Source organism: Gymnoscopelus microlampas (assembly GCF_963454915.1).
Source record: "Gymnoscopelus microlampas genome assembly, chromosome: 11".
In the NCBI taxonomy this organism is placed as follows: Eukaryota; Metazoa; Chordata; class Actinopteri; order Myctophiformes; family Myctophidae; genus Gymnoscopelus; species Gymnoscopelus microlampas.
Genome location: NC_139948.1, coordinates 5,769,233 through 5,783,777, shown reverse-complemented (window position 1 = coordinate 5,783,777; position 14,545 = coordinate 5,769,233). Strand labels below are relative to the sequence as shown.

Genomic DNA, 14,545 nt, shown 5'->3' with positions numbered 1-14,545 from the left:
AATATTTTCAAACAGGAGTTGCATTTAAAACATTTCAAAAACACATCATACAACTGCATGTGTTCACAGGCAAACTCAGGGATCAAAGCAAAACAAATCTCATGATGTCTGAACATGTATTCTACTAATTTTCCTCCATCTGGTTCTGTTTTCTGCATCTTCTTCTGAGACTCCTGCCACCCATCCGTCTGTCCGTCTGTCTGTCTGTCTGCCTGCCTGCCTGCCTGTCTGTCTGTCTGTCTGCCTGTCTGCCTGGTTCCATGTGTACCCTCTCAGAGTTTCAGACCTGTAAGGGTCCATTTGGTTCCATTTGTACACTCTCAGAGTTACAGACCTGTAAGGGTCCATATGGTTTATATACATAAGCTCTGTCTACTGGTTTTAAATAATAGACAATTTATTAAAATATGTAAATTGTCTCATTAAATATGCACTATTAAAAATATACGTGAAGCCTAAAATTGCTATGAGAAGAATCTCATATTATTATTTTTACTCAAGCAAAATGAGAATAGATGGACTTTTACTTGTAACAGAGTATATGTTTATAGTATCAGTACGTTTACATGAATAAAAAGTGTATAATTTATTTAATCATGATTTCATTCAATTAAAAAAGTTTGAGTATACAGTAGGTTACTTCTTCCACCACTCAACTTTTAAGTTCTACTATCACACAGGAAGAGAGTGTGTGTGTGTGTGTGTGTGTGTGTGTGTGTGTGTGTGTGTGTGTGTGTGTGTGTGTGTGTGCGTGCGTGCGTGCGTGCGTGCGTGCGTGCGTGCGTGCGTGCGTGCGTGCGTGCGTGCGTGCGTGCGTGCGTGCGTGCGTGCGTGACCTGCCAACTGTCCTGTTTTCACCAGGAGACTCCTGTTATTTGACCATTTCTCCAGGCCCACAACTGTTCTTCCATTTCTCCTGCATGTTTTTCTCCTGTGTTTGGGGGGTCCACGGTCAAACACATATCACTTTGGGGGTCCTTGACATGAAAAGGTTTGAACACCACTGATAAATAACAACATACTTTTTTTATCAAGCCGTTTGTGTTGATGCTCAAGCAGCAACACTGCCCCCATGGAAAGATGCCACGTTTGTCCCTTCAGGATAAGGCCATGGGCAGGTGGAAGCTGGTGTTCCGTTACGCAGATCACGCTTCATTAGGTGTCAGTCCTGGTAGGTGCAGGCAGGTGTGTGCCAGCCACAGGTGTGTGTCAGTCACAGGTGTGTGTTGTTGTCTTCCTTTGATTTCACCATTCTCACAGAACTTGGTCCTAAGTTTGGAAATAGTTCCAGGGCTGACACCAAAAAATGCTGCCTGCATAACAGAACACCAACCAAAGTAGCAGGACTCATGGTCAGGTGTCAGTCACACAACAGAAGCAAATTGGGACCAAACACATTTATTGTGGGCTCTACCCCACATTTAGCTGTGTTGCTCATTCCACGATTGCAAAATCCTTACAAGTTGTGCCTCGTTGTAAAGTTGACTAATCAACGATAAGAATGATATAAAACACAATACCAATTGGTATTATTAAAGGGAATAAATAATCGACCGAAATTAAGTTTCCAAACTTTTTGTGGGTAGTTTATATCTATCTATTTATCATCTATCCATCTATCTATCTATCTATCTATCTATCTATCTATCTATCTATCTATCTATCTATCTATCTATCTATCTATCTATCTATCTATCTATCTATCTATCTATCTATCTATCTATCCATCCATCCATCCATCCATCCATCCATCCATCCATCCATCCATCCATCCATCCATCCATCCATCCATCCATCCATCCATCCATCCATCCATCCATCCATCTATCTATCTATCTATCTATCTATCTATCTATCTATCTATCTATTTATCTATCTATCTATCTACATATATTTATTCAAAGATTTATACCAAATGTTCAAGATTTTTCAAAAACATTGCAGATCTACAAGCTATGAGCTTGTCGATCTACTCTTTTTTGGCACGATATGGTGTGACTGTAGAGAACGTGTCCTGGATGTTTATTTATGAAAACATGTTTTGGCACGATATGGTTTGACTCTAAAGTACAGTACGTTCCCCGGGTGTTTATCTATGAAACACACACACACACACACACACACACACACACACACACACACACACACACACACACACACACACACACACACACACACACACACACACACACACACACACACACACACACACCATAAGTATATGAGCACTGGACACGACCAACCGATACCACTCCACATCAGCAGCTGTTTCATCTTGAAGGACGTTCATCTACTACGACTCAACACTCAACCTACTACGGCTCAACACTCAAACTGAAGGTGAGTTTATTCCATTCAATCCATGAACGCATCTGTGTGTCATATAAGATCTTAGCGATTACCATTATTTTACACTTTGGCTACTCAAAAATAGCAGATCTACAAGCTCATAGCGTGGCACTCGGTGCCGCGCTATGAGCTTGTAGATCTGCTATTTTTGAAAAATCATCAACATTTGCTCAAATCTTTGAATGCATCTATGTTTTTTAAACAGCATTTTTAACTCTTCTCTTTGCTTCTGGGGGGTCCCCGGAACAACATGTTTTGATGGGGGTCGGCGGCCAAAAATATTTTTTCATGTCAAAGACCCCCCACAAGAAGCAAAGATTTGAGTTACAAATGTTTGCGTTAAAAATATATATATATTCAAAGATTTCCACACATTTTCACGCTTTTTCAAAAATAGCAGATCTACAAGCTCATATCGCGGCACTCGGTGCTGCGCTATGAGCTTGTATATCTGCTATTTTTGAATAGCCAAAGTATAAAACAATTGTTTAAGTGGTTACACAGATGCGTTGCCGGATTGAATGGGTTAATCAATCTCACAGGGTTGTTGTCAATATGTTCACACAGAGTACATCTGAAATATTTCAGAGATTTTATTTTAATGCGATGATTTCCTCTTGTTGCTTCTGTCATCATGATTCTTTACATACTATTTTCTTCTTTTTTTTCTTTTCTATTATTATGATTATAATAATAATCATATTTATCAGTAGAAGCATAAACTTTCCATTATAAAAATGCATATTTATTTTACCTGGAGATTATACAGGATCTTTACTTGTGTTTTCTTTGTCTTTTTTAGGATGAAGGTGTACATTGCTCTCATCTTGCTCTTGGTTCTCGTGGCTGGAACTGAAGAAGTGAAATCAGATCCAATTCCTATGGGTGGAAGGGGGGCTATGGGTGGAGGGGGGTACGGGATGGGTCTAAGTTCAGGAGGTGGAGGAGAGTTTGGGATGGGTGTCGGTGGAGGAGGGTTTGGGATGGGTGGCGGTGGTGGAGGGTTTGGTACCGGTGGTGGAGGGTATGGATCAGGTATGTATATATGTTTCGTGCTGATGAACTAAGAACTCCTGACATTACCAGGTGTGACACATTGTAACTGATATTATAATAAATAATACATGTTTCATTTTCCACAGTCTTTCAGATGCGAAGGTTGGGGGCGCCCGTGGGGTGAGTTGACTCAATAAATATTATGTATCCATAAATGATGAATTCCTCATGAATCCATTTAAAAGCATATTTCACAATATTATGTATTTATTTATATAATAATCTGATACACCTTACATTTCAGGAAATTTGTGGCGGGTAAGTGCACGTTATGTTAACGTTATTTGTCATGCATTTTAGATTGCAATATCCTTCCTTGGAAACGAGAACTTTTTGTGTTATGTTATCCTTTTAGCATTATTGTATAATTGTATTGTGAGTCACTGCTTTTGACACGTTCAACATAAGACACTGTGAGAGAAAGTCAGGGTGGGGTTTTACTAGCCTTAGATCAAGACTCCATTTTGACATATTGTATATCTACGACAGTCTTAGCTCTCAAAATCAATAAATGCATCTAATCATACATCTATCTTGATCCAACGCTAGGGTTTTGCCAAAAAAGTTATTCATGTGTATCATATTGTATCTTGATTATTATTTTCATTGTTTTAAACATAAACTCTACTCTACAATCTTTCCTGTTGTTACTGTTATGTATTCGTAGTGCTGGTGAACTTTACACTTCACACTTTAACACTTGACTTGTAACACATTGTAGCTGATATTCTAATCTAGTGATTAATCTATTGATTTATTTCTAGTTATTTTATTAATTGTAATTAATCTATGCTTATTTCATTTTCCACGTATCAAGACAACAAAGAGTAAGTCTCACAACTATCTATGCTCTATTAATTCCTCATAAATTCCTTCAAAGTATTTTATTTTACAATATTATTGATACTGTGTGTATTAATATGATGTGTGTTACATTTTAGGCTCTTCAACGAGCAAGGTAAGTGCAATATTATATGATGTTAATGTTTTAGCTCATTTACATGTTTATAGATTAGAGCACTGAGAATAATAAAGTTCAATAACGAGAGCTGAATTTATCGATGATGATCAAGTCAGGTCACATGGTCAAAACAGTACATTTTACAATATACAATTTAATAAAATATGTACACACACACACACACACACACACACACACACACACACACACACACACACACACACACACACACACACACACACACACACACACACACACACACACACACACACACACACACACAAACACACACAGAGACACAGAGACACACACACACACACACACACACACACACACACACACACACACACACACACACACACACACACACACACACACACACACACACACACACACACACACACACACACACACACACACACAATGTATGCTGATATGCATGATGAATCTATGCAAATTTCATTTTCAACAGATGCAGTCTGATATTCTGCGCGTTAACCAGATTCGTAAGTTGACCGAAAATGTAATAGATATAGATTATTAAATACTCATAAACAAATTGAAAGTTCATGACTTTTTTTACAATATTGTTAACATGTATAATGATATGATCTGCATTACATTTTAGGGAGGATCTCGCAAAATGTAAGTTAATTTTATGTTACATTATATTAATGCATTATGACATATTGTTTACTGTGTGAAAGAAAGACAATGTGTGGTTTTGACAAAGTGTTTTTATAAGTACTATGTTGCATCTTATAGTGATTCTCAACCTGTGGGGTGGGGCCCTCTGGTGGGCAGCGAAGGTATTGGAATTAGGCCCCCAAATAATTGACAAAACACAAAGATAGAAATGATGATAATAAATAACATTATATTTTAAAAGAACATAAAAAAACTACAACATGAGTTGTCATAGTGATACCAATAAATTATATATCAACCCATTCAATCAGGGAACGCATCTGTGTCATTTTTAGATGTATTTGGCTATTCAAAAATAGCAGATCTACAAGCTCATAGGGCGGCACCGAATGCCGCGCTATGAGCTTGTAGATCTGCTATTTTTTTGAGAATTTATGGAAGATTTGTGCAAATCTTATACATACATTTTTAACTCAAATATTTTTCTTCTGGGGAGTTGGGGGGGTCCCTGGAACAAAATATTTTGAGATGGGGGTCAGCGGACAATATCATATCATTTTGGCGGTCCTTGACATGAAAAAAGTTTGAGAACCACTGATATTATAACAGCAACATAATAAAAAAAAAAAAAAAACTGTTAGGATTTAGAAGACATTTATAGAATCCCCCAGAAGCAAAGAGTTGAGTTACAAATGTTCGCTTTAAAAATATATATATTCAAAGATTTGCACACTTTTTCACGATTTAAAATAAAATGAGATCTACAAGCTCATAGCGCGGCACCGAGCTGTAGATCTGCTATTTTTGAATAACCAAAGTATATAAAATGGTTATAGCTAAAAAATGACAGTATGTGTTCCTGGAATGAATGGGTTAATAATAATGAGACATTGTTACTATGAGACTATTGTAATGTATTATATATGTAATATTAGTTGTTTGTGTACGTTTTCTACAGGACGACTGGACTTCCTCAACATTTCAACATTCAACACCTCACTCACAAACTTCTTCTTCGTCATCATCAACATCATCATCTTCATCGTCTCTGATTGTCCTGGTTATCTTCATCTTCATCATTAATTAACCAATCAAAACAAAGAACCAGATTTCATCATGTGATTATGAGTTGATCATTCCTGTGTGTGTTTCCTCTTTCATGATGTGATGTGATGACTGTGTGTCTCAGTGAGATTATATTAAACTTTACCTGAAGCATTATTTACATGTGATTTGTGTGTGGTGTAAAGTAAACTAAGTACATTTACTCAACTACTGCACTTCAGTACAGTTTTGATGCATTTACTGGAGCATTTCTAAATTTCTGTACTACTCCACGACACCTCAGAGGCAAATATTTAACTTTTATGTGCAACGCATTGTGAGCTTGTAGATTGGCTATTTTCAAATGATTTTTATACATTTGAAAATTTGAAATGGGACATTCTGCATAACGAGTACTTCCTACTTTTGGTACTTTAAGTACATTTTTATACCAATACTTTTGTACTTTTACTCAAGTACATTTTTAATTCCGACTTTAACAGAGTAAATGGGCAAACGCTGGTAAATCCTACTTATCGCTATCACAGTGAAAACTTAAAAAAAAATGTTTTAAAGAAAAATAGAATTTACGTTATTATTTATTTATGTTTTATCAATAAAATCAGAACAAAATAAGATGCAAGACCAAAACACTAACCCTAACTACAGAAACTAGACAGAATAAATGTAATATACAATACATAATAAGACATAACCAACAAGGGACACGAGACTAAAGACAAACCAAACATAGAACATGAACTCAGGATGATCATTTGTAGAAGTGTTTAATTGTTCAATAAAACGACTGTATTAATATTTATATAGAAGTCGGGTGCGTTCCCACCAAGAGATGAAATATTTGTTCAAGCGATGTAATTACATGAATAGAATTAGATTGATTAAGCATCTCAGCAGATCTTTGCCAATACTTTAGTGAGGTCAATCACCAAATAGCACTTCAATTCAATTCAATTCAATTACATTTTATTAAAGTGTCAAATCACAACAAGTTGTCTCAAGACACTTTACATGTAGAGAAGAGACCCGACAATCCCACCCTGAACAACAAGACACTTTACATGTAGAGCAGAGACCTGACAGTCCCACCCTGAACAAGCAATTTTGCGACAGTGGCAACGAAAAACTCCCTCTTAACTGGAAGAAACGTCAGGCAGACCCTAGGTTCTAGGGTGGCGGCCTTCTGCCTCGACCGTGTTGGGGGAAAGAAGAGAGAGAGAGGAGAGACAGAGGAGAGACAGAAAGAGATACAAGTAGTAACAATAACAATAGTAGTAAATATAATAGTGTAAGATAGGCCTATATGATAATATAATATAGCACAGCAATAATGTGTATGCAGTATATAATGGTATAATATAAGAATGTTAAGATAATATACTATATTGTATAGTGGTATAGTGTGGTTTAGTGGAAATCCACGGTCGTGCTCCATGGAGAGGCCCGGTCCGTAGTGACAGTCCATGGGCCTGCGACGTGGGAGATAAAAGAAACTCCGGGGAACGGGTCCACGGTTGTAGAATTAGTGGTAGGCCTTACTAGAGCGTGAATCCGCACAGAGTTGATTACGATTGTACCAATGGGACACAAACCCACACAACCAAAAGGGAGGATGAGAAGAGAGAGGATGAGAGGAGAGAAGGGGGGAGGGGAGAGAGGATGACTATAGGGTGACTGAGTCTATACACTTCGGCTATAGGCTTTATCATAAGGAAAGGTTTTTAATCTAGTCTTAAATATACAGAGTGTGTCTGCTTCGCGGACTGAGACTGGGAGAAGGTTCCACAGCTGAGGTGCCTGAAACTTAAATGCTCTGCCTCCTGTTCTAGCTTTTTTGGGGTTTACTGGAGCCGTAAGCATTTTTTCATACTGTGGACGCATTGGTGTTCTGGCTGGTTTATAGGGCTCAATGAGTTCTTTGAGATATACTGGTGCCTGTCCATTGAGAGCCTTGTATGTGAGGAGGAGAACTTTAAACTCTATTCTGTATTTAACCGGGAGCCAGTGCAAAGAGGCCAAAGAAGGAGTGATATGATCTCTTCTTCTGGTTCCTGTCAGTATGCGCGCAGCGGCATTCTGGACTAGCTGCAGGCTATTTAGGGATTTACTTGGGCAGCCTGATAATAAAGCATTGCAATAGTCCAGCCTAGAAGTAACAAATGAGTGAACACGTTTTTCTGCATCATTTTGGGACAGAATGTGCCTAACTTTTGCAATATTACGCAGGTGAAAAAAGGCATTTCTTGAAATTTGTTTTATGTGGGACTGAAAGGACATACAGTGTCTTGGTCAAACGTGACTCCCAGATACTTTACAGTGGCCCTCGAGGTCAAGGTAATACCATCTAGGGTAAAATTCTCATCAGCTAATTTATCTCTGAGGTGTTTAGGGCCAAGTACAATAACTTTTTTTGTTTTGTCCGAGATGAGGAGTAGGTAATTACGGGTCATCCAACTCTTGATGTCTATAAGACATACTTGAAGTTTAGCCAGTTGATCTGTTTCATCTGGCTTCATCGATAGATATAATTGTGTATCATCTGCATGACAGTGGAAATGTATAGAGTGTTTCCTAAAAAAAAAAAAAAGACACTTTATTCAAATATGCAAATTGTCTATTTAAAAATGCACGATTAAAAATATATATATATATTATTTTTACTCAAGCGAAATGAGAATAGATGGACTTTTACTTGTAACAGAGTATAGGCTATGTTTATAGTATCAGTACGTTTGCATGAATAAAAAGTTTATAATTTATTTATCATGATTTAATTGAATTAAAAAAGTTTGAGTATACAGTAGGTTACTTCTTCCACCACTCAACTTTTAAGTTCTACTATCACACAGGAAGAGAGTGTGTGTGTGTGTGTGTGTGTGTGTGTGTGTGTGTGTGTGTGTGTGTGTGTGTGTGTGTGTGTGTGTGTGTGTGTGTGTGTGTGTGTAGGTGCGTGCTTGCGTGCGTGCGTGCGTGCGTGTGTGTGTGTGCACACGCACACGCACACGTGTTGTGCGCGCGCGTGAGTGTGTTGTGTGCGTGAGTGTGTTGTGTGCGTGCGTGTTTGACCTGCCAACCATCTCCTGTTATTGACATTTTCTCCAGGCCGACAACTGTTCTTCCATTTCTCCTGCATGTTTTTCTCCTGTTTTGGGGGGTCCACGGCCAAATATATATCACTTTGGGGGTCCTTGACATGAAAAAGTTTGAGCACCACTGATAACTAACAACATACTTTGTTTTAATCAAGCAGTTTGTGTGTTGATGCTCCAAGCAGCAACACTGCCCCCATGGAAAGATGCCACGTTTGTCCCTTCAGGATAAGGCCATGGGCAGGTGGAAGCTGGTGTTCCGTTACGCAGATCACGCTTCATTAGGTGTCAGCCCTGGTAGGTGCAGGCAGCTCTGTGCCAGTCACAGGTGTGTGTCAGTCACAGGTGTGTGCCTGACACCTGAGCATGGGTCCTGCAACTTTGACATCTGTCTTTGGTACCGTTGTGCAAATCTTGGTCCTAAGTTTGGAAATAGTGCCATGGTTGACACCAAATAATGCTGTCACTCTGCATAACGGAACACTAGCTTCCACTTGCCTCATTGCAATGTTTGCACGACAAACGTGGCATCTTTCCATGGGGGCAGTGTTGCTGCTTGGAACACGCGCGCGCGCGCACACACACCCACACACACGCACACGCAGACGCAGACGCAGACGCAGACGCAGACGCAGACACAGACAGACAGACACACACACACACACACACACACACACACACACACACACACACACACACACACACACACACATGTATCCATAAATGATGAATTCCTCATAAATCCATTTAAAAGCATATTTCACAATATTATGTATTTATTTATATAATAATCTGATACACCTTACATTTCAGGAAATTTGTGGCGGGTAAGTGCACGTTATGTTAACGTTATTTTTCATGCATTTTAGATTGCAATATCCTTCCTTGGAAACGAGAACTTTTTGTGTTATGTTATCCTTTTAGCATTATTGTATAATTGTATTGTGAGTCACTGCTTTTGACACGTTCAACAAAAGACACTGTGAGAGAAAGTCAGGGTGGGGTTTTACTAGCCTTAGATCAAGACTCCATTTTGACATATTGTATATCTACGACAGTCTTAGCTCTCAAAATCAATAAATGCATCTAATCATACATCTATCTTGATCCAACGCTAGGATTTTGCCAAAAAAGTTATTCATGTGTATCATATTGTATCTTGATTATTATTTTCATTGTTTTAAACATAAACTCTACTCTACAATCTTTCCTGTTGTTACTGTTATGTATTCGTAGTGCTGGTGAACTTTACACTTCTCACTTTAACACTTGACTTGTAACACATTGTAGCTGATATTCTAGTGATTAATCTATTGATTTATTTCTAGTTATTTTATTAATTGTAATTAATCTATGCTTATATAATTTTCCACGTATCAAGACAACAAAGAGTAAGTCTCACAACTATCTATGCCAGGGGTGGCAAACTCATTTTGGGGTGAGGGCCGGATTGGTCAAATGGTGACTTGATGGGGGCCGGAACCAGTTGCGGGCGCACATGCGCGCTCTCACGCACTCAGACACTGCTACTAACTATGCATATCACTTTTTTATATATTTTTAATAAATGTATTAAGAAGAATAGCTACTTTAATTATTGACATTAAAAACAAACAATGCAATTTGTAATAATAATAATAATAATAATAATAAACCATTTTAAGTAGAATAATTCAATTTGAAGTGGGTGGTTAAATAATTAGATAATCCATATAACTATAATCCATAGATCAGTTATTTAAAGAATATTTTTAGAATTATTTATTTAATATTGTGTAGTAATAATACAATATGTCTCAAACCCTTAGCATGCCATACAGTTGCAAATTAAATAAATATAATTAAAACTAACATTGAATAGCCTAACAAAAGGCAATATAATGTCTGCAGTTCAGGCCTGGAATTTCGTCATTTTAGGGGCAAGGCCACTTGGCCTTTGGTGTTGTAATTTTGGCTATTTGCACGATTTTAAATTGTTTTAAATAATAATAGAAAAGGAACATACAAGATTTCCAATGATAATATATAGCCAATATATGGTTCTGTATCAGTATATGAGTCAGTTTTTGCAGATTTCATTCTAATTGGCTACTATGCCTGCATATGAATTTCATGGGCCTGTTGGTCACCCTGGCTTGGCGGAGATATGCCCTGTTGCGCACTTTCCGCACAGCAACAGCAGGTGAAAGCAATTGACTTAAACTGGGCTGTGTTGCGCGCGCGCACACACACACACACACACACACACACACACACACACACACACACACACACACACACACACACACACACACACACACACACACACAGTCAAGCGTTCACAGCTGGTGTTAATTATTACCCCGGGGTGTGGGGAGGAATGCAGCCACTCTCTACTCCTCCAAATGAGAGACGCAACTGGTATATACTTCTCCAAACAACGGTGTTTTACCGGATTTGTGATGCTGTTGAACAAGCGCTCTCTCCAGTACAGGTAGAGTTGAATGGTGATGGTCCTCTATATGTTAATGACCTTGGCTGTGGCTTCACGGCTTGTCCATTGCTCTCACATAACAAGTTTGTCCAGTATTCAACCCCCAGGCAGCCTCAGTAAGGAACTGGCGGGTGCTGGCGTTTTTTTCTGCCTTTTTTTTTTCTCTCTCGTTTTTTTTCCCATTAGAGGTAGTATTAAATGCCGTTTTTTTAAATCACCTCGCGGGCCAGATTTGACGACGTCGCAGGCCGGAATTGGCCCGCGAAACACCAGTTTGCCACCCCTGATCTATGCTCTATTAATTCCTCATAAATTCCTTCAAAGTATTTTATTTTACAATATGATTGATACTGTGTGTATTAATATGATGTGTGTTACATTTTAGGCTCTTCAACGAGCAAGGTAAGTGCAATATTATATGATGTTAATGTTTTAGCTCATTTACATGTTTATAGATTAGAGCACTGAGGATTATAAAGTTCAATAACGAGAGCTGAATTTATCGATGATGATCAAGTCAGGTCACATGGTCAAAACAGTACATTTTACAATATACAATTTAATAAAATATGTACACACACATACACGCACGCACGCACGTACGCACGCACGCACGCACGCACGCACGCACGCACGCACGCACGCACGCACGCACGCACGCACGCACACACACACACACACACACACACACACACACACACACACACACACACACACAATGTGTGCTGATTTGCATGATGAATCTATGCCTATTTCATTTTCAACAGATGCAGTCTGATATTCTGCGCGTTAACCAGATTCGTAAGTTGACCGAAAATGTAATAGATATAGATTATTAAATACTCATAAATAAATATTACAATATTGTTAAAATGTATATATGATCTGCATTACATTTTAGGGAGGATCTCGCAAAATGTAAGTTAATTTTATGTTACATTATATTAATGCATTATGACATATTGTTTACTGTGTGAAAGAAAGACGATGTGTGGTTTTGACAAAGTGTTTTTATAAGTACCATGTTGCATCTTATAGTGATTCTCAACCTGTGGGCTGGGGCCCTCTGGTGGGCAGCGAGGGTATTGGAATTAGGCCCCCAAATAATTGACAAAACACAAAGATAGAAATGATGATAATAAATAACATTATATGTTAAAAGAACATAAAAAAAACTACAACATGAGTTGTCATAGTGATACCAATAAATTATATATTAACCCATTCAATCAGGGAACGCATCTGTGTCATTTTTAGATGTATTTGGCTATTCAAAAATAGCAGATCTACAAGCTCATAGCGCGGTGCCGCGCTATGAGCTTGTAGATCTGCTATTTTATAAGAATTTGTGGAAAATTTGTGCAAATCTTATACATACATTTTTAACTCAAATATTTTTCTTCTGTGGAGTGGGGGGAGGGTCCCTGGAACAAAATATTTTGAGATGGGGGTCAGCGGACAATATCATATCATTTTGGGGGTCCTTGACATGAAAAAAGTTTGAGAACCACTGATATTATAACAATATAAGTAAAAAAATAAAAAAAAAAGACATTCATAGAATCCCCCAGAAGCAAAGATTTGAGTTACAAATGTTCGCTTTAAAAATATATATATTCAAAGATTTGCACACATTTTCACGATCTAAAATAAAATGAGATCTACAAGCTCATAGCGCGGCACCGAGCTGTAGATCTGCTATTTTTGAATAGCCAAAGAATATAAAATGGTTATAGCAAAAAACAAAACATCAGTATTAGTATACTGATGTTTAGTATTAAAACACAATATTATAATGTAATATTAGTTGTTTGTGTATGTTTTCTACAGGACGACTGGACTTCCTCAACATTTCAACACCTCACTCACAATCTTCTTCGTCATCATCATCATCAACATCATCATCTTCATCGTCTCTGATCTGTCCTGGTTATCTTCATGTTCATCATCATTAATTAACCAATCAAAACAAAGAACCAGATTTCATCATGTGATTATGAGTTGATCATTCCTGTGTGTGTGTTTCCTCTTTCATGATGTGATGTGACGACTGTGTGTCTCAGTGAGATTATATTAAACTTTACCTGAAGCATTATTTACATGTGATTTGTGTCCAGTGGTGTAAAGTAACTAAGTACATTTACTCAAGTACTGCACTTAAGTACAGTTTTGATGAATTTACTGGAGTATTTCCAAATTTCTGTATACTACTCCACTATATCTCAGAGACAAATATTTAACTTTTACTGTAGTTACTAATTACTTTGTAGATTTTGATTATTATTACAAATCATACATGATCTACAAGCTCACAATGCATCGCAATGCAATGCATTGTGAGCTTGTAGATCGGCTATTTATTTTCAAACAATTTTTATGCATTTGAAAACTTGAAATGAGACATTCTGCATAACGAGTACTTCCTACTTTTGGTACTTTAAGTACAAACGCTAGTAAATCCTACTTAACGCTATCACAGAGAAAACTCTGTCTAAAAAAAATGTTTTAAAGAAAAACAAACATTTACGCTATAATTTATTTTAATGTTTTATCAATAAAATCAGCAACGAAATAAGATGCAAAGCACCTGGGAAAACCAGTGGATAAAACTATAAGACCAAAACACTAACCCTAACTACAGAAACTAGGCAGAATATATATATATAATATACAATACATAATAAGACATAACCAACAAGGGAAACGAGACTAAAGACAAACCAAACATGGAACATGAACTCAGGATGATCATGTGTAGAAGTGTTTAATTGCTCAATAAATTGACTGTATTAATATTCATATAGAAGTATGGTTAGGGGTGTGTTCCCACCAAGAGATGAAAAATGTGTTCAAGCGATGCAATTACATGAATAGAATTAGACTGATGTAGCATTTCAGCAGATC

General features: G+C 37.5%; 2 long non-coding RNA genes across 2 annotated transcripts; both read left to right on the top strand.

The window, feature by feature from the left end:
* Nucleotides 1-4,836: 4,836 nt before the first annotated feature.
* LOC311055033 lies at nucleotides 4,837-6,235 on the top strand. Its single transcript, XR_014601748.1, has 3 exons — nucleotides 4,837-4,872; nucleotides 4,995-5,011; nucleotides 5,973-6,235. It is a non-coding gene; the product is annotated as an uncharacterized lncRNA (long non-coding RNA).
* A 5,783-nt stretch (nucleotides 6,236-12,018) lies between these two features.
* On the top strand, nucleotides 12,019-13,740 carry LOC311055032. The gene is made up of 4 exons (XR_014601747.1): nucleotides 12,019-12,043; nucleotides 12,409-12,442; nucleotides 12,543-12,559; nucleotides 13,472-13,740. It is a non-coding gene; the product is annotated as an uncharacterized lncRNA (long non-coding RNA).
* The last annotated feature ends 805 nt before the right edge of the window (nucleotides 13,741-14,545 follow it).